Genomic DNA, 22,264 nt, shown 5'->3' on the forward strand with positions numbered 1-22,264 from the left:
ACTGAACCGTAAATGACTTGTCCAGGGGTCATGTAGCCAATGGGAGACAAGGCGAGGATTTGAAGCCAGATCTTCCTGACTCTAAGGCCAGTTCTCTTTTCATTCTGCTAAGATGTCTCTGTCTAAGAATGATATAGTTCTGTAAATATTGGCCAAGCATTTGCTAATTCTTTCTTTCAGGATGCCCTGACATTCTTGAGTAGAATAATTAGTTAACTTAAGGCAGACCTTACACCTTCCTGGGAATTAGTCATTCTGTGAAAATATTGATTGAGGGCTGGGCTTTTACTTGGTAAAATTCATACACAATTGAAAATCAAACAAATTATTTCTTATTGACACAAAGTAGTGAATTTGATAAATCTTTATGCAATATGGGGGAACTCTCATTTAACCAATGATTATTTGATGGTAGTATAAATATGATCCCAATTAATTAATTCACTAATAATAAATCTCTGTGGATAGCCTGTTTTCTTCCTATAGTCATATATCTAGTCAATGACCTAAAAGAGCTATTGCTCACACATGATAAACTTAGATTTTGATTAGCTTCACAACCTAAGATCTTGGAGCTATCAGGGGATAAGTCCAGAAGGTTGAATTGGAGGTACCTAATTCTACAGATAAAGTAATTCCATCTATGGGAAAAAGGAGAGAACTAATAAGAATCTATTGGTATAACAGATCTATTGTTAGTTAGGAAAATGATATTCAATTAGGCATCATGCTTCCCTGCCACATTCAGGTTCCTAGCACCTCTCTGGGTCCATTAGCTATTCAAGAGCAGTGCTCATGAGCTTCTTTTTCTCATTGAATTCCCCCAGATTCTCAAGTCAGAATTAAACAAGTGACATCACACTAAGGCAAAAGAACATTTTCTTAAAATAGAATTCAAGGTAAACAGCAAGGAATTAAGCTAAGTGATGCGTACTGCATCCTGCATTTCCCCCCAATTCCTTCAGTCCCAGGAGGATATGAGACCACTGAGCTCCATTCCTTATGCTTGGTGGCGTAGTACTGCAAGATGGGAACAGAAAAGATTCTATGACCTATCTGAGCTCAAATGCTAAACTCTTTGTGTCTTCATAAAAGAAGACCTTGCTGTCTGATGGCATGGGCCCAATGACATCTTGGCTTCCTGCAGCTAATGCCTCTGACATGGAATGAGTAAAGTTTCAGAGTCAGAAATGTGTGTTGCTTTTTAAGCATCTGGAAGCACTAGCCAGCAGTTCTTATACTGTTTGTGTATAAAGAACTCTTTTGGCAGTCTAGTGAAGGTTATGGACCTTTTCTCATAATAATGTTTTTAAATTTCTAAAAGAAAACACATTACTCTGGCTTCTTGCTTAGGGGACATGCATGACTAGAGGATCCTGATTGGTCCCTCAGTCCTCAAAATGGGCATGGGGAGAGGAATGTCTCTTCCAGAGAGGATGTTGATTGAGTCAGGAAGGATTGTCTGCTTGGTATGCTTAAAAAGAGACTAAGGATTCCATCTCTCTGCCTCTCTCCATCTCTGTCTGTCTCTTTCCCCCACCCCTTTGTCTCTCCTTCCAACATAACATCCCTAAATCTCTCCCTCTGTCTTTCACTGAGGGCAAAGATATCTCTCCCACTTCCTCAGCTATACCTATGGCAGCTGCATGCACATGGCAGCAAGTGAATATACATTCCTGAGTGAGCCCCAGACTGAATCTCACACCCCTAGCTTCCTATTCTGACTTGTATTTCTTTCCTTTATCATTAGTGACCAATATTCTCAGATGTTTCCAGCTTTGGTAGCTAGGTACCTTGTGAAATCTAGCCATCTGGAGTCATGAAGGGGTTTGGTTGCTGGTTGCAAAGTAGGACTGCTTCTTAAAACTATCTTCTTCTTCTACTCCTCCTTCTCCTCCTCCTTCTCCTCCTCTTCTCCCTCCTCTTCTTTTTTCCCCTCCTTCTACCCTTCTCCTCCTTTTTGTTCTCCTTTTTCTCCTCCTCCTCCTTTTCCTCCTGCATATCCAAATGGCCACAAATCTCTCAGGAGTTTGGCTTCTTTATGTTCTAAGAGTGTTGTATGTGTGTGTGTGTGTGTGTGTGTGTGTGTGTGTGTGTTTGGTATATATTTATGGATTCCTGCTAGTCTTTTGTTATGGGTTGTTTCATATTTTAAATATATGTAATGAGATACTGACCAATGAGAGATTTTTTTTCCTTTCTGCTAGGTTATATGGAGCATGTACAACATTCTCTGCTTGCTGCCAATCTAACAAGTAGAACTTAGGAGATCTAGTTTCCAGTCATGAGTGACTAAGAGCCTGGAGCCACTAGGATGAAAGGAAGTCTCCTGACTGGCTGAGGAACTGGAAGGCTTGATGACTCAGTAGATGCTGAGCAGAACTGAACATGCGTAGGAAAGGTTTCATGGGAAGATCTCAGCTTTCAAATACAGAGGATTGTAGTTACCTTGGGCCTCTTTCTTTTATCCTTTCCTGATTTTAGGAGGTGCGATGGACCTAGTCACTGTCTTGTGAATTTCAAAGGAAGAGTTCATCAGAGGTCTGGTAACTGGAGTTGGTTGCCGGCAGCCAGGACAGTCAATTTTGATGAGGAGCCTGATTCTGAACATCCTTTTTCTTCTCAGAGTCCTCAGCAAGTTCACTTCTGGGTGTGGCATAACCAATGAATGAGTCACTTCCTTGCCTGATGTCGCAGCTGCCAGGTCAATTCATTGCTGGACTGGGCCAAGCAGGTTACTCCTCGGTGTTCTTGAACATGGTTCAAGATCTGGGAGCCTCTCAGGATTACCTGATGATAGAACCATGAAAAGAGAAGCAACCACTGCATTCTGGGGACCTAGCTCCTTAGTGCCAGGGATTTTGAGAAGTGCTCCCAGGGTGGGGTGCTCCATATTTGTTGAGGCATGCTTATAAGTCTTTTGTGCCCTAATTGTTTGTTTTGTCTAGAGGAAATAAATAGCTGTCCTGTACATGATACCTATTTACACACTGAGTCACTTCTCTAGAAAGGATTCTAGTAATTGTTTTTGGGGATATTATAGACATGAAGCAAACCCAAACTTTATTTAAGAAATTTTTCCCTGGAGTTTTCCCCTGGAATGGGAGTATCATGAGCTAAAAAATAAGAAAAGCCTGATTCCCTCTCTTTGGGGTCAGAGTTCTCCAGGACTGAACCTATTCCTTGTAAATCTAGAGGAGTCTATGGTGGGAGAGGAGTCTCTTGTGCCCCTTGGGTCATGGGTGACATTGATACTACATTAATAGGTGGAAGCCAAGTGCTATCCATATAGAAGTGAGACACAGCAAAGTGAAATCTCTCCTCCAGTTCCACATTCATTTTTTTCTATCCTCCTTGTTCATATCTGTCTCTTCCTTGTTCTCCTTTACCTTTAATTCTTGTGGAATTACTCAAAACCCTGGTCCTAAAATGCTTCCAGAGTGTAATTCCTTTCACATTGGTGCATTGGACTAGAGCTCAACATGTGAGAAGGCCAGGTTAGAAGATAAGATTAATTACCACCAACTGTTGGGCAGTTGCCAGTTTGAAAGTAACTACAAAAACAGAGATACACAAAATATAGGGTTTTTATACAACCTTACAGTGATGTTCCTGGCAGCAAAAGGAACCTCTTAGTTGAGGCTGATCATCCACTTTTCTTATTTAGGAAGTTGACTGCAAGGGACAGAGTATAAGGTGATTTTTAGGCGAGAATATCTTAACCTTGGAGTTTCAGGGGTTGTCATAGATCAGGTTTTATTCCAGAAGGGAGGTTTTCTCTGTATTTAATTCTATCAGAACATTTTGCTGGGGCCGGAGATCTCTAGTTAATTTCATTAGAATATCTTAGTAGGGACAGAAGTCTCTAAAAAGCTTCAACCCCATCCCCCACAAAAATGAGGAGGCCCCTGGCAAGATAGGGCAATTAGGTGGCAAAGTGTATAGAGTACTGGGCCTGGAGTCGGGAAGACTCAACTTCCTGGGTTCAAACCTGGCCTCAGACATTAGCTGTGTGATCGTGGCCAAGTGACTTAACTGTTTACCTCAGTTTCCTCATATGTAAATATGAGTTGGAGAAGGAAATGCCAAACCACTTTAGTATCTTTGTCAAGAAAACCCTAAATGGGGTCAAGAGGAATCTTAAATGACTGAACAACAACACTGAAAAGATAGAATCAGTGGCTTATCCCGTTGAATAAAATGCAGACTGAGTACTTGTCTCTATTTACACAATCCTGTGGTTCATTTTCTTTGACCTCTAAGGTACCTTATTTTCCCTCTGGGGAAATGTTTTCTCAAAACATACAAAGCATGGGTTTTCTACATTTCCTCCACAGTCTCAAGTCACCAGTCCAAACCTTCCATGGTCTCACGTCCATCATTTGCACTGCAAATATTTCCCTTCAACATGAGTTTAACTTGACTGCATGCAGGCTCCATTTAACCTGGGACCTGTGCTGCGCCAGAATAATTGGTTACTAGCTGGAGCAACGTCTGCTGGTGCTTACTTATGTCACTTTTCATTTGTTTACTTCTAAATATACATAGGGCAAAAATATGAGCTTCATTATTTGGTGTATTTTTAAGATATCCAAAAAACTGATCTCACTTCCCTAAAAGTGGAGGGCTACATTAAGAGAGTCAAGTGGGTTGGATCATTGTGTGTTTTAATGATTCATTCTGATTGGTAGGTTTGACAATGCATGTATCCATAAATGCTGAGTCATAATAGCTCTTATAGAGTGTTTTAAGGTCTGCAAAATGCTTTACAAATATTATCTCATTTGATCCTCACAGCAACCCTGGGAAGTAAGTGCTAGTATTAAATCCATTTTACAGAGGAGGAAACTGAGTTATGTAAGAGATTTTGTGTCTTATCCAGTATCACACAGCTATTAAGTACTGGAGGCAACTGAACTCAATTCTTCCTGACTCCAGGCCTAGTGCTCTTAAATCTGAGTCCCATCTCAGTAGTATTTTATCAATATGGATATGGGCAAGTTGATTAACCTTTGTCTGCCTCAGTTTTCTCAACTGGAAAATGGGGTTAATAATAGTACCTACCTCCCAGGGTTGTTGTGAGGATCAAGTGAATTAATGTTTGTAAAACACTTAGCATAATGCCTGATACATGGTAGGTGCTTAATAAGTTCTTCTTTTCTCCTTTCTTTCCCTCTTTCCTCCCTTTTTCCCATTCTTCCTCCCTCTTTTCTTACTTTTTTACCTTCCTTCCTTCCTTCCTTCCTTCCTTCCTTCCTTCCTTCCCTTCCTTCCTTCCTTCCTTCCTTCCTTCCTTCCTTCCTTCCTTCCTTCCTTCCTTCCTTCCTTCCTTCTTTCCTTCCTTCTTTCCTTCTTTCTCTTTCTTCTCTCTTCTCAGTTTCCTCATTTGCAAAATAAGGTGGGGTTGGTCAGGAGGACCAAGAGTGAGCACTAGACCAGATAGTCCCTTCTAGCTCAAAATTTATGGTGCTAAGGATCTATGAATCTTTCATAGATTTAGAGTCAGAAAGGACTTTAGAATTTGTATAGTCCAAGCTCCTATATCTCACAGATGAAGAAATAATCCTGAGAAATTGAATGACTCACCCAAGGTCAATTCCTCTCACTTTAGATCTAGTTCTCTTTCCACTGATCCGTGGCTTTATGAACGTAATACTCTAAATGCCAGATTTAATTAAGAAAGTTGCCAACACCTTTCACTGTGTACATTTTTCTTGGCTTTCCCAAATATTATTGTTCAGTTTAATTTTGGGTATATTTTCCCAGCTTAGTACCATGTTGACTCCTTTGACAACTACATTTTTATATTAGGCATGAAGTTTTAAGGTTTAATCCCTCTGAAGGGGAAAGGTCAGCCCCAGATATTTTTTAGTTGGTGAAAGGATATGTTTCAGCTTTTCATTTTCTTGTACCTTGAAAGGAGCTAGAGGGATTTTTAAAAAATCTAACTTTTCCATACATTATTATAATATTTACACATTTGAATAGTATTTTGGAGGTTTTAAGTACTCTCACAATGATCCTGTGTAGAATCATTGTCCTCATCATGGATCCTAAACTAGAAGGGACCTGAGCAAATATCTGGTCTAGTTCATTCACTGTCTCTCATTCTATCCCACTCTATCCGAACCCATCCAGTCTAGTGCCAAAGAGTCTCCTTTTTTTGGTTCACCATTTTTCGGTTGTATCTGACTTTTCATTCCCCCATTTGAAATTTTCTTGGTAAAGATATTAGAGTGATTTGCCATTTTTTTCTCCAGATCATTTTACAGATGAGGAAAGAGGCAAACAGAGTTAAGTGACTTGCGCAGGGTCACACAGCTAGTAAATATCTGAGTCTGGATTTTAATTAAGATCTTCCTGACTCCACAGCAGGAATTCTATTTACTGTGCTACCTTGCCCCATTGTCCATTTTACCTTTATACCTCTCTCACATAAGCTACCTTCTCATCTCTGGCTCTGCCACCGCTCTGGTATAGGCCCCTATCACCTCATAACTAGAGTATTGCAAAAATCTGCTGGTTGGCCTCCCCTCTTAGGTCTCTTCCCACTTCACTCTTTCTTTCATTCAACTACCAAAGTGATTGTCTTAAAGTCCAGATTTGATCATGTCACTCTCTCCCTTCCCAAAGTCCCCCAAATCAATTTACCCTACTGACTGCCTATCATCTGAGGATCCAATATAAGATCCTCTGGCATTTAAAGCCTTTCATAGCTTGCTATCCTCCACCTTCTTCCACCTTCTTTCTCCTTCCCTTCACATGCCATGTAGATTTCTGGTCTTCTTGTTGTTCCTGACCAAGACACTCTATCTTTGCACTCCAGGTATTTTTTCTGGCTGTCCTCCATGCTGGGAATTCTCTCCTTCATCTCTACCTCCTGGCTTCCTTGGATTCCTTCATTTCATAGCTAAAGTCCCATTTCCTACAAAAAATCTTTTCTAATTCTTCTCATTTTAATGCCTTACCTCTATTGATTATCTCCAATTTATCTAGTTTATATCTTGTTTGTACACAGTTATTTGCTGTTGTTTTCACTATTAGACTGTGAGTTCCTTGTGATCAGAAACTGTCTCTTACCTTTCTTTGTATCCTCCCCACTTAGGATGGTGTCTGGAACAGAGTAGGGGCTTAATTGATGTTTATTGATTGATTAAATTGACTCTTGGTCCTCCTGTCCCAGAACATAGGGCTAGGACCAGGGCCAAAACTGGCCTTGTGAATAGTCAAATGCCTGTGATTTCAGGAACTCTGGGAAGGTCTGTCAGTAAGCAGAACAAAACAAAGCAAAACAAAAACTGCTTTTTAAACTATGACTGAAATTTTGCGTAATAAGCTTTAGTCTTAGACTCTGGGCTTTTATCCCTGTTAAAAGATAATTTCTCCTGGAAGGGATAATACTTTAACTTGCAATTAGACATTCTCATTTTAGTGCAAAAGAATTCAGATTTTGTTCTTGAGAGCTGCCTTTGGTTCAGAGATAGTATGTGGACACTGGGCACTCAAAGGAGAAAAGAGGAGATTCCAGTGGGGGTTATAATGGGGGTGGTATGGGGAGAAGGATGATTAGAATTAGGGAAAAGACTAGGAAGACAAACCATCTGCTTCGCAATTTTCTCTAGGATTTATCTGCTTGTTTTAAGGGAAGAGCCCAGCAATAAAATTTCTTTTCTTGTAGGTTTTTATTAGCTTTATCAGTATCTATAACTTAGTAGAAGTTAGTAATTTCTGCTCTCCTGCTTTCTCCCTCACTTTTTGTCTCTGTATGTGCACATCTGTCTATTCTTCTCCCTCTTCTCCTGTCCTCCTCCTCCTCTTTCTCTTCCTCCTTCTTCTTTCTTCTCCTCTTCCTTCTCTCTCTCTTTTTGCATGTCTCCTCTCCTCTCTTCTCTTCTCTCTTCTCTTCTCTTCTTCTCCTCCATCTCCTTCTCTTCCTCTTCCTCCTCCTCCTCCTTCTTCCTCTTCTTCTTTTTCTTCTTCTTCTTCTTCTTCTTCTTCTTCTTCTTCTTCTTCTTCTTCTTCTTCTTCTCCTTCTCTCTCTGTTTCTCTCTCTCTCCTGTTTCTTCCTCTTTCCTGCTAGAGTTTGTATGATCACAGGCCTAGAGCTCTAATGAACCTCAGAGGTCACCTAGTCCAGTCCTTGCATTTTAAAGATGAAGCAACTGAGGTCTATGCACGTTAAGTGACTTACCCAAGTTTACACATATGATAAGAATCAGAGCTGAAACTTGAATCCAGTTCCTCTAACTCCAGTCAGTGCTCTTCTTATATTGTACTATGTAAATTTAACCTCCGTTTTTTGGGTTATGATGGACATACCAATATGTAAACCAATGTAAACCAACATGCAATTTCACGTTCTCCTGATTTGGTAGAAAATTGTGGTGGGATGGAAGGATCCCTGGACAGAAAGTCAAGAAATTTGGAGTCTAGTCCGTGATCTTCCATTTGCTAGCTATAGTATGGGTCTTGCGACAAGCTATTTCACTTTCAGTCTTAATTTTCTCATCTGTAAAATGGAATATTCCTTACCGTTCTAAGTTTCTGTCTAACTATATGATTCCACAAGTCTAAATTATAAAGTATGTTCCAAAGCCGAGAAGTGATGTTCAGGATATCACCAACAATGAACTCTCAGAAGATGTGGGCTGGTTACATAGCAAGATCAAGGCAGAACTGATGGACAGCCCCAGTACTACTCTGGTACCCACATAATGTTAAAAGACCCAGAGGAAGTCATATACTCTAGAGGATTTATGAGAGAGAACAAACATGGATTGCACAGCATTAGAAGGCACAATTGGGTGGATCTGCACAATTGAAGGGAGTTCCTGTATCAGTGAGAACTTTTCACTGTCTGTAAAATAACCTATAGATTCAGAAATGTCTAATGCTCCTCCTTACCCCTTGTCTCATATCTATTGTTGTATATGTCTTTCTCTGTTTTTACATTTCTCTTGGCTAGACTATAAGCTCCTTGAAGGCAAGGACTATTTTCCTTTTTGTCTTTGTATTTCCAGTTACTAGCAGAGGAACTGGCATGTGAGGCACTTAATAATTACTTGTTGATTGATAAACATATTTTTATGGAAAATAAGTGATAAGACTACAACTTTCAGAGGAGTATATAAGTATACTTATGTAAGTATATAAGACCATTACTGTACATAAGTCCATTTATCCTCACCTACATGTTAGTTATTAAAGACAGTGAACAATGCATTGGAATCTAGGGTTCTAGTCTTAGCTCTACCACTGCATTTCTTTGGGGTCCTTAATAATAAATTAAGTTCCTTCTTAATAAATTAAGTGAATGAGTCAGATGAGTTCTACATTTTTTTTCAGTTCTCTGATTCTCCATTAATATTCTTGTTTATTCACTCAGTCATTTAGAGTATTGATCCTACACTTTGGGCAACTTTTATTCCAATTTCTTAGATCTGAGCTTTAAACCAATCTGTTTATCTCATCATGCCCACAACCCCCTTTTTTTCTTCCTTTTCATTTAGCTCTGAATTACACAATATCTCTCTTTGGGCTTCCCTAATTCCTAAAACCAAAATCTAGGCTATCCTCACTCTTCATGGAGAACCACTTTAGACCTCCCACCTCCAAACTTTAAGTCTTATTTATAATCCCACCAAGAGACAGCATTGCATATGGGGAGGAAAGACCACTGGGTTTGGAGTCAAAGGGCCTCAATTCAAATGCCAACTACTATTTATTAGGTGGAAGACCTTGAACTCAAGTCATGTAATTCCTCTGGGCCTCAGTATTCATCTAGAAAATAAAGTGAAGGAGAGACTGGTGATCTCTATCCAAAGTCCTTTCAAAATTTAGCTCCTATGACTTTAAATGAACTCTAATTTATGCCTTGGAGATGTGTGAAAATAAAACGTGAGGGAAATAGCCTTTCTGAATGAGAGCTTCCTACAGAATGGTCCTCTTGTAGAATAATTTCAAGAATACTGGGTTGAAGTCTTGGTGCAGGCTGACTCCAAGAATATACATCAATAGACCTTTAGATTTAGCTCCGCAGGGTAGCTTAGAGCTCATTTAATCCCATTCTTTCAGTTTTAGATGATGGAGGCCCAGAGAAGTTAAGAGAGTTGCCTAAGGTCAGACAGGTAGTAAGTGGCAAAGCTGGGATTTGAATCCAGATCATCTGGCTCCAAATACAGTGTTCTTTCCAAGTACTATGCTGTTTCTTCAAAAAAGATCTGATCTATTCAATCAGCAGGGCAGCTAGGTGGCACAGTGGATAGAGTTCTGGACCTGGAGTCAGAAAGACTTGTTTTCCTAAATTAAAATCTGGCCTCAGATCCTGGGCAAGTCATTTAACCCTGTTTACCTCAGTTTCCTCATCTGTAAAATGAGTTGGAGAAGGAACTGGCAAAACCGCTCCAGTATCTCTGCCAAGAAAACCCTAAATTAGGTCATGAAAGGTCGACATGTCTGAAAAGTGACAGAACAACAGTTCAATCAGTATTCCAGATGTTGTGTCTGTACTTTACCAAACAGCTGGATTGACAGAAATTTTATTGACTCCACCAGATGTTTTGGCATTGTGTAGACATAACTACAAGGAAGAGTGTGTCTTTCTGTCAGAGGACCATATGCTTCTTACATCTGCTCTAAGTCATGACAAAAACTGTGTACACCGGTAGTACCTGGGTATCCCTGGGAGTTTTCCCAATCCCAATACGTATCTGACAGAGCCCTCTAAAAGCTGTGAGAGCTGACAGGATCACACCACTGGGTGTTGCAGTTGGAGGCTCTATCTATCCCAGTGAAAAGTATCATGACTTAGGTGAAAGGTTTAAATTTGGATTTATTTTTAAAAATAGACTTTGAAAAGATGGGAACAAACCATTGGTAGTCATCCTTGTAATGTGTAAGGGTTAGAAATAGAACCTTTTCTTACTGTCCTTTCTTATGAGAGCAATATAAGACCAGATTAGAAGTAGTATTAAATAAATTTAAGAATCATTAATTAAATCTGTTTAAGAAGAGAAATCTTTCTGTACATGGACCATGTGTTATTGGCAGCCACCAATCTATATATTGCATATAAGGATTTAAAATTTAATGGACACTTGAGGGTCATTTCTAGTTTTTAATTGGACAGATTTTTCCTGATGCTTGTATATTCTAATAGAAAAAAAACCTCAATCTAACATGATTCAATCAAAGCAGGGATGGAGAACCTGTCCCTCCCTCTTTATTTTTCCCTCACAGAATTTGAAAATAACAGGATCAAACAGACCAATCACTAAGTCCAACAAAAAACAAATCCTATTGAAGACTTTCTTTAAGTTTCTGAAAGAAAAGCAGAAAACAGCCCATTCGTATGTTTTTAAATTAAGAACAGAGAATATAACATGTTATTCCATAAATACAACAAAAAAAAAACCACTTTAATTTCCATAGCATATTCAAATAAAAGGTGGTGGGGTGGGAAAAGCAGGGAGAAAGGAAGACAGATATGGTATGGGAGAAGGAAGGAGAGAGAGATGGAGAGACAGAGACAGGGGTAGAGACAGACAGAAAGACAGAGACAGGCATATATATATATATATATATATATATATATATATATATATATATATAGAGAGAGAGAGAGAGAGAGAGAGAGAGAGAGAGAGAGAGAGAGAGAGAGAGAGAGAGAGAGAGGAGAGTCAGACAGATACACACACAGAGGCAGAGAGACAGAGAGAGTGACAGAGACAGAGAGACAGGCAGAGATAGGCAGAGACACAGAGACATAGAGACAGAGAGACACAGAGACCTTCATTGATGCTTGGCAGTCCTCCTCCTCTATTCCTCCTGATTTCTTTCATTCCCATTAGGGACTGTTCCAAACCCTTTCCTATCTCTTCAAGTTCCCAACCACACACCCTCTTTTCCCACTTATAGTCAATGGCTTAATTAATTTCCTACTTCAAAGAGAGTCAACAAGAGATAAACTCTTCCCATGTCACTTCAAAGAGGAAGTGGTTGCTGAATTAGACATGATGGGATCCTTGGTGGGAAGTGACCACTTAATCTCAGAATTTGTGGGAGAGAAAAACCAAGTATACTCTCATGTACGTTCTAGATTTATTTAGTAAGAGATTTCAAAGTATTCAGAGATAGAATAAGGCAAAACCATCTTCCCTAAAATACTGCAAGGATAGACACACAAAGGACATGGGCCAGGTGTGTAGGTTGTATACTATGTACTGTTGTGACAGTATGTTGACCCATTTGACTCATGCCTCTATGCATGCCTATGGCTATAGGGGAAGTCAACCCAATAAAATAAGAAGTGTTCAGGAACTAAATTCTGAAAATACAAATAGAAATAATTCCAGTGAAGATAGGAATCTTTTTTGGAGGATGGAAAAATGGTTGTTTGTCAAAGGAGAGAAGGAAAGAGGAAACAGACAAAAGAAGACAGGAGTGGAGAAGGGAGGGGAAGGAGGAGAGAAATATTAATAGAAAGTACTCCCTAAATTACTTATAGAAAACAGACAGATTTTGTAGGGTTATTTTGAGGATCAGTTGAGATAATACATGTAAAGTGTTTTGCAAACTTAAAAGTTTAGTTCTGACCTTTTGGACTAAGCAAAATAAGCCTAACCCATCTTCCATGTGATAGCCTCCCCTCCACCCCCAATACTTCAAGGAGTGCATCATGCTCTCTATAAGTCCTCTCCCGATAAAGTTAAGCATTTCTTGTTGTTTCATCCAATCCTCCATAGCAAGATGAGGACTGACAAGTCCAGTAACCATTTTGGTTAATTCCTTAATTCAACAAACATTTCTTAAACATCTACGTGTAATGTATTCCTCTTTTTGGTCTGTCATTGTCCCTCCCCTCCAAAAAATGGACCCACGGAACTTGACTTGATCCTCTAAGTACTGTCTGACAAGAAGAGAACGTACTGGGGCTGTTGTCTCTTTCATTCTGTGTGTGTGTGTGCGTGTGTGTGTGTGTGTCCATACACACACATATACAAATATATGTCTATTAATTGGTCATGCTACACTCATATGAAGTTTGCAGTTCTATAAAATTCCTGTATGTTTTAAATTTTCAGTTATTTATTTGTGCATTCATTTATCTATCATCTAGCTATCCATTCATTCATTCATTCGTCTATCTATGTATCTATCTATGTATCTGTTTATTGTGAAGCAGTTGGGTTTAAGTGACTTGCCCAGGGTCACACAGTTAGTAAATGTCAAGTCAGTGTTTGAGGTGATATTTGAACTCAGTTCCTTCTGACTCCTAGTTGCATCACCTAGCTGCGTCACCTAGCTGTCCCCTCCTGAGTCTTTTTTTTTCAAAAATGTGGATTGCTATCGATATCTTTCCCATCTTATACAGTCCATTCTTTGAACCTTTGTGTAGGTGACTTTACATATATCACTACCACATTTCATTTTTTTAGATTTGATCCATTATTCTAGTTTGCTGAGATTTTTTTTTTTGGATTTCAAGTCAGAAGCATGCAATGATGTCCTGTATTATTGATATCGTATCATATTGTTCTCTAATTGCTTTTTGTGTGTAAGTTTTGCCTCTTCCACACAACTCAGAATCATTTTAGGGTAAGTATTGTGTCTTCTTTTGTGTTTTCTATTGACTAGTGCAAGGCTGAGCTCATGAGGTAGTCAATAAATGCTTGACTGGAGAAGGATCAAACAGACCAATCACTAAGTTCATTTTCTTTCGTAGATCTTCATAGAATAAAATATTCAGCTTCAGAGTAACACTTAGGTTAATTATGCCTTGTCAATTGGAGACAAGTACCAAAGAAACACGCTATTGCTGGCAGCCTGCTGGAATTAATACCCTGATATGGCACTGGGGCTGACACACTATGCTCTCTTTATGAACTGAGACCCAGACAGGAAGTTAAAAATTATTGTTTGCTGAACATGATTTCCAAGAACAAGATTTGCAATTTTATGGTCATTATAATTAAATATATTTTAAAGGATTATGTTTAATGAATAGGCTTGTAATAAGCAACAATATTAATATTGTTATCAATCGCTAACATCTATATATTCCTTACTGTGTGCCGGGCACTGGGCTAAATGTTTTACATTTATTATCTCCTTTGATTCTCACAACAACCCTGAGATGTAGGTGCTATTATTATTATTGTTATCCCCTTTTTACACATGAAGAGAATGAGGTAAACAGAGTTATCCAATGTCACACTGCAAGTAAGGGTCAAATCTGAGCTCTGCTCTTTCTGACTCTAGACCCAGAGCTCTATCCACTGTGCCGCTTAGCTGTCTTCTAAGACAACATTTTTCCAGTATTTTTTTTTTAGGAAATTAATGGATCCCTCAAAAATTTGGCTTTCTCTTGTCAAGTCTCTTAGTTTGGAAGGAAGTCAATGAGCTTCTCTGTTTGGAGGGGGAAGGGAATAGGTCACAGAATCATAGATTTAGGTCTGGAAGGGACCCTAGTGATCATCCCATGTGAAAGGAAGGCTATGTGAGACATGACAGCAGGGTTCAAGCATCTGAAAGGGTGTCATAGGGAAGAGAGATTACATTTCCTGTTTGACCTAACAACATAGGGCAATGGATGGAAGTTACAAAGAAGGCAATTTATGCTCAATAATTTCTTAACAGTTATTGTCCAAAAGTGGAAGAGGTGCTGGGCTATGCCACAGTGGGGATTTAGTGGGTATTACTTCTGAGTATGTAATAAACTAGGTGGATGTTGAGGTCCCTTCAAAATCTAAGTTCTGTCCAGTTTTGATTTTGTCATTGTATGACCTAACCCCATTATTTTATATATGGGGGAAACTGAGGTCCAGGAAAGTGAAGTGACTTGTGTGTGTTCACATACTAATTTGTATAACAATAATTCAAACTCAGCTCCTCTGACCCCAAATCCAGCATTCTTGATTATACTATGATGCCTCTCTAGTTTTAGGACAAGTAAAAAGAAACTAAAGGTAATTTTTCCTTAAGTGTGAGGTGATGTTATGAGGTTACATTCTTTAGTGAAAAGAGCGTTGAAGTCAGAAATAACTTAGTACCTGGGAGATCTTAAGCAAGTAATTTTGTTTCTCTGGTCTATTTACAGGTTGAAGGGGTTGACACAGATGATCACTAGGGTCTTTATGTTAATCATGGATAGTAACATAGGGAATGCATTACCATAAGAATTTATATAAATTCTACATATAAACATGGCTATTAGAATTTAGTCTAAATTTAGGGATGTCCCTAGGTGGCGCAATGGAAAAAAAAAAAACCAGATAGTGCATGGCCACTAGCCCTCCAGGCCTGGAGTCAGGAAGACTAATCTTTCTAAGTTCAAATATGGTCTCAGATATTTACTAGCTATGTGACCCTGGGCAAGTCATTTAATCCTATTTGCCTCAGTTTTCTCATCTGTAAAATAAACTGGAGAAGCAAATGGCCAAGCATTCTAGTATCTTTGCCAAGAAAATCCTAAATGGGGTCACAAAGAGTTGGATATGACTGGAAAAATGACTGAATTGTCTCTACTCACTGAAGATAATGTCTTGGGGATCAGTTACTATAACCATATATGACATATCCTTTGGTACCACTGTGAGAGAGAGAGAGAGAGAGAGAGAGAGAGAGAGAGAGAGAGAGAGAGAGAGAGAGAGAGAGAGAGAGAGAGAGAGAGAGAGAGAGTGCTCTGGATTAAATGGTTTATGAATCTGACTCAGAGTGGTATTTGTGATACATAAGCTAACCAGGATGTCTTCATCTTCCACATGAAGATGAGTCTCCCTGTTCCCAGAAAATACATAGGTATAAACCTGACTGGGGAGGACAATAGCCCAGCAGCTGCTATGAGAAGGATGTAGTTATAGTTGGCTTGAAATGAATGCATCTCTGTCTCCCATGGAGAGGTTAGTCAGAGTTATGGCAAATACATCACAGCTGCACAGCATCTGTTTCATCCTCTTTCATGAAGACATGCTTCCTCAAAAGGTTTCATGGTTAGGGTAATTCAGGGGCATGCTGCTCCTACGAAATTGTATCTCTCCATTTACGCACAGGTACAACTCTGGAAGGATATGGGATTGTAACTTTGTTGTCCTTATGTTGTCTTATGCCCTTCCCTAGAGAAACAAATCAATAAGTTAACAAGCATTTATGAAGTGTTTTTCTATGTGCTATGAAATGCTGGGAATACAAAGAAAGTCAATCTCTGCCTTTAAGGAGTTCACCGTAATGGGAGTTACAATATACATATAACTGTGTACATGAAAGATACATACAGGGTAAATCAGAGGTAGTTTCAGAGGGAAGGAACTAACATTGAGGGGGCCTTGGAAAGATTTCTTTAAGAAGGTGTCATTTGAACTGAGACTTGAAGGAAGCAGGAGAAGATGATGAGAGAGAGCACTCTATGGAGGAAAGACAGTCAATGAAAATACGCAGAATGGGGAGACAGAGTATACGTGTGAGGCACCCTGTCACTGGGTCACTAGAGCTATCACATGGGTCATATAGTGCCTAGAGGGGCATAAATTGTAAGAAAACTGTAAATGTAAGAAGGGGCCAGAATAAGAAAGGTTTTAAAAGTCAAATAGAGGATTTTATTTTCAATTCTAGAGATAATAGTGATTTTTATACATTCTCACACTTTCAAGGTATTTCTGGCCAATTTCAGTACCATGCGCTTCCCTTTTTCATTTGTTGCCCTCTCCCCACCCCAAAAAGAAAATATTAAGTTAGGAGGAAGAGCAGGCATAGTACTTGTTCCTCAGACCTATTTCCAGACTGTTCTCTTTGCCTCCTTCAACCAGAAAACTCTCCTCTTAAGTTCACTCTGTCCATCTGTATCACTCATTTAAAACTCATCATTTTAGCTTAGGATCTGGCTCAGTCTGTCTCTCCAACCCAACTTTTCCAGTATAAACATCTTGAACAACTATCATCCCAGTTTTTCAACCTCCTAAACTCCCATGAGCTCCACTTTCATTGCACCTCAGGTGCACAAAGGGATTGCTGTAACTGTCATATGATCCCTCCAGTGTTATACCTCTGATCCAGCTGGTCCTTTCTCTAATCACAACCTCCTGTTCTTCAGTCTGTCCCACTATGGGCTACTCCTAGAAATATATATATATGTATGTTTTTACCATGACCCTAGTCCCTTGATCCCTTCCTGTTTTTTCCCTTCACAGTATTGACCCTGTGGTTGATCGATTCAAATGAAACACCTGGCTACACTGAATTCCTTTTCTTTTTGCTGAATCCCCAGACACACCTTGTCAAACCCAACCTTAACTCTTCTCCACATCTATTCATGCATTTCTGAACACTGCTAGATAAAATCATACAAATAAGATGTATGGGCCACCACAATTTTATATTATTTAACTCCAACAGGACCAGCAATACTTTTGTTCTTCTTTGATTAAATTTTTGTTATACCCACAGTGGTTTTTCCAAACTTTATTCTTTCTCCTCAAATCTCTTCTACCATGGTCTCCATCTACCTCTCAGCAGAAGATCAAACTGTCTACTTTCCCAAGAAAATGTAGGCTATTTATCAAAAGTTCCTTCTATTCTTCTCCATATCCCCAAATACTTCTTCAGCATTTCATGGTTTCTTCTTTCCATTCTCTGATGAAGAGGAGATCTTTCACCGTCAAAGCTAGTCCCATCTCCTCTCAGAGTTTTCTCTCTACATTATTCCTTCTCTTTGTTTTATCTTTAATTTTCTTGTATCATATCAATTGGTTCCTTTCCTATCATCTATGAACATACACAGGTCTCCCCCAATCTTAAAGAAACCAAACAAACCTTTCCTTTGACCTTGCCGTCCCATTAATCTGTTGTGCTATAGTGAGTTTTGGAGCAAGATCCCTTGAAAAGTTTATCGATACCTGTTGCCTCTGTTTCTTTTCACCTGCTCATTGCTCCTCAATCCCTTGTAATCTGATTTGTAATCTCAAAACTCAGTTGTATTCTCTCCAAAGTAACCAATTAATAATTAAGTCTTCCTTTTGGTCTTGTAAGAATTTTAGCCTCCTGTTGACATAGCTTGTGTTCCATTTCATACATGAGGCATTTCTCAAGCCTTTTTGAGCCTGCACCTTCTTCATGGGCTGCCTGAAGTCCTCTGGCATCCCTGAAGGCTGTTACTGGCCTGTGGGCCGCAGATTGTGCCGGCCTGCTTCTGTTAGTTAACTGATTTTAATTGGAATCACTTTTTATGTAGTTTGTGTTTACTTAGCTTTGTGTACTCTGTATTCTTCCCCCTCCTCATCCCTGTCCCCTTAAATGTGAGTTCTTTGAGGATAGGGATAGTAGCATCTTACAAATATAGGCAACATAATAAATACCTTATGAATGAAAATGAAATGAATTATCCCTGTGACCACATGGCTGGTCACTGTCAAAGTCTCCTGACTCCAAGTTCATTTATACTTCAAATTCAAGGTGATATTGCTAGTGAAACTCATTTCCTTTAAGTCAGAACATACTGAATAGTGATTATACTTCAAAACCCACTCTGAATAAAAACAATTAAGTGAAGCTTCTTGCTCTGCCTCCTCTTCTTCTCTGCTGCTCTGGGCTGTTCCAGAACTCACCCAAGATATCTGGGCAGGAACTTTGCATTCCCAGTCTGCTTAACTGCTTAAATGTTTGGAATGAGATAAAAATCAACAATTTTATTCATTTTGATAAGAATAGAGGGTCCTGAAACCTAACGATCAGCCCTACTTTCACCTCCTAAGAACCTCTAGAGCAGGGGTGGGGAACCTGTGTCCTCAAGGCCACATGTGGCCCTCTAGGTCCTCCATTGTGGTCCTTTGACTGAAACCAAATTTCACCGAACAAATTCCCCCAATAAAAGGATTTGTTCTGTAAAACTTGGACTCAGTCAAAAGGCTGCACCCAAAATTCTAGAAGGCCACATGTGACCTCAAGGTTGCAGGTTCCCCACACCTGTTCTAGGCCTTGTCACCTGTTCCCCCACTAACAGAACACAGAATTCTAGAGAATAGAAAGGAGAAATAAAAACGTTTACTTAAATGAGCAATGCAAAGAAATAAAAGAGAGCAAGAGAAAGGGAAGAGACAGTTTCAAGAAAATTAGAAATGTCAAGGAAAACTTTCATGCCAAAATGGACATGATAGAAAAAAATGGTAGGGATGCAATAGCAACAGAAGAGAGGTAGCAAGAATAAACAACTGTACAATGAAGAGCTTAACATCACCGGTAACCAGGATGGTGTGGTTACTGATCTAGAGCTAGACATTCTGAAGAATGAAGTCAAGTGGGCCTTAGGAAGCACTTCTAACAATAAGGTTGGTAGAGGTGATGGAATTCCAGCTGTGCTATTCAAAACCCTAAAAGATGATGCAGTTAAAGGGCTGCACTCAATATGTCGACAAATTTGGAAAATATAACAGTGGCCAGGGGGTTGGGAAAGATCAATTTAGGTTCCAATTCTACAGAAAGGCAATGCTAAAGAATATTTAAGTTACCAAACAATCATTCTCATTTCACATGCCAGCAAGACTATGCTTAAGATTCTGTAAGCTGGGTTTCAACAATATATGAACTGAGAATTACCAGAAGAGCAGACTGGTTTTGAAGAGGCAGAGGAACTAGAGACCAAATTGCAAACATTCACTAGATTATGGAGAAAGCAAGGGAGTTTCAGAAAAGCATCTATTTTGACTTCATTGAGTACATTAAAGCCTTTGACAGTGTGGATCACAACAAAATGTGGCAAGCCCTCAAAGAGATGGGTATATCATATCATCTTACTTGTCTCCTGAGGAACCTGTTTGTGTGCTAAGAAGCAACATTTAGAACTAAACATGGAACAATCGATTGGTTTAAGATTGTAAAAGGTGTATGACAAGGCTGTATGTTGTCACCTTACTTATTTAGCTTATGTGTAGAGTATATCATGTGAAATGCCAGGCTGGATGAATCAAAAGCTAGAATAAGATTACCAGAGGAAACATAAACAGCCTCAAATATGCAGATGGCAGAAAGTGAAAAGGAATTAAGAAGTCTCTTGATGAAGGTAAAAGAGGAGAGTGTAAAACTGACTTGAATCTTAACATAAAAAAATACTAAGATCCTAGCACCTGAACCCATCATTTCCTGGCAAATAGGTGGAGAAGAAACGGAAGCAGTGTCAGTTTTTATATGCTTACGCTCAAAGATCACTGCAGATGGTGACTGTAGTCATGAAATTAAAAGATGCTAGCTCCTTGTAAGGAAAGTTATGGAAAATCCGGATAGTATACTAAAAAGCAGAGACATCACTTTGCTGACAAAAGTCCACATAGTAAAAGCTATGTTTTTTTCAGTAGCAATGTATTTTGAATTGTATTATTGTATTATCAATGTATTATTGAATGTCAAACTATAAATGAAAGCTGAGTGCTGCAGAATTGAGACTTTTGAATTGTGGTGCTGGAGAAGACTTCTGAGACTCCTTTGGACAAAAAGGAGATCAAATCAGTTGATACTTAAAGAAATTAATTTGGACTATTCACTGAAGCTGAAGTTTAAGTACTTTGGCCACATGATGAGAAGATTGGACTCACTGAAGAAGACCCTGATGTTAGGAAAGACTGAAGGCCAAAGGAAAAGGAGACAGCAGAAGGTGAGATGGAGAGATAGTATCATGAAAATAACAAATATGAACTACAAAAGATAGTGGGGAGTAGAAGGGCTTGCATGCTATGGTTCATAGGGTCATGAAGAGTGGGGCAGGACTGAATAGTAACAACTCCCTCTTGCCTTGCCGTCCCTTGATACTGTATATGAGCTCTTAAGCAACCCAAGGATTTCTAGGTCTTTCCACTTGCTTTGTAACTGCTTTCTGGTATGTATTATCTCTCCCCCTCACATCTCCCCCCATTAGATTATAAGCTTCTTGAGATTATAGACAGTTTAGCTTTTTCTGTCTTTATCTCTAGCACTTAGCAAAGTGTGTGGCATATCAAAAGAGCATAATAGCTGCTTTTTTTCATTGATTCAGTCAATCAAAAAGAAATAGTAACATGGAAAAAAGTAGAAAGTTGAATTTCAATCATAGGAACATCCCCAAATTCAAAGCACTCCTTTTTATTCAATAGAATACCTATTCATTAGGCACCTACTACATGCAAGACCTAAGCAGTGAGAATTAGATGACAGTTCCTGCCTCTTTACAGTTATTAGTAGAGATCTGGTAAGGCTATAGATAAGCATAAAAATATACTAGAGGGAAAGGAGAGATCCAGAAAAGTTGAACAGCAAAATGTGATGTGTGAGACAATACTTTCAGCAGGGGATAGCTTCCTTGATGAAGTGCACTAGAGGTGTGCCTTGAAGGAAGAGAAGAATTTTAAAAGGAGGAGTTGGGAAAAGAGTGCACTCAAGCATGAAGGATGTCCTATGAAAAATGAAGGGTCATAAGAGATGGTAAGTTGAGATGGGAAAAGATAGGAGTCCAGTTCAGCTATCTTGTAAACAAGATTGCAAAAGCTGGTTGGATTCAGATTGTAAAGGGTCCTAAGTTCCAGGGTAAGAACTTGATATCTTATTCTTGAAGCACTAGGGAGCCACTAGGGGTTTTTGAGTAGGGGAATAACAGGGTCAAATTTATGCCTTAGGAAAATTATTTTGGTATTGTGTGAAAGATGGATTGGAAATGAAAGGAACTGGAGACAGAGAGAGAAATTGGGAAACTATTATAATAGTCTAGGAGATAGGTAACAAGACCCAGTTCTGAGGTGGTGGCAATGTGAGTGGAGAGGAGATTGAATAGACACCCATGAGATATATTTGAAATGGAATCTACAAGACTTGGTAAAGCACTGGATTATGCTGGTAAGGGAGAAGGAAGTGAGGTTTTGAGACTTGTTAACTGGGAAGATGGTTGTGCCATCAACAAAAAGTGGAGAATTAGGGGAGAGGAAGATTTAGAGGATGAGTGAGTTCAGTCTTGCTTATATTGAAATTTGAAGTCCTAATGACCAGCCAAGTGGAGATGTATAGGAGGTACTTGGAGATGTAGGACTAAAGTGCTAGAGAGAGAGAGAGAAGAGCTAGATATACAGGTTTGGGAATCCTTGCACTGAAGTATTAACTGAACCAAGGAGTTTAGCACTAAGGTAGGGAGAAGTTAGGAAAGAGTTAGCCAATAGAAAGAGATTGAATATAGAGAAAAAGTAATAAACAATTGATGGCAGGTGAGATAATTTGCTGAGGGACAGGTTAGAGAGAGGAATTGAATTGGAGTGTTAGG

The sequence above is a fragment of the Notamacropus eugenii genome, chromosome 3 (genome assembly GCF_028372415.1).
Source record: "Notamacropus eugenii isolate mMacEug1 chromosome 3, mMacEug1.pri_v2, whole genome shotgun sequence".
NCBI classification, from domain to species: domain Eukaryota; kingdom Metazoa; phylum Chordata; class Mammalia; order Diprotodontia; family Macropodidae; genus Notamacropus; species Notamacropus eugenii.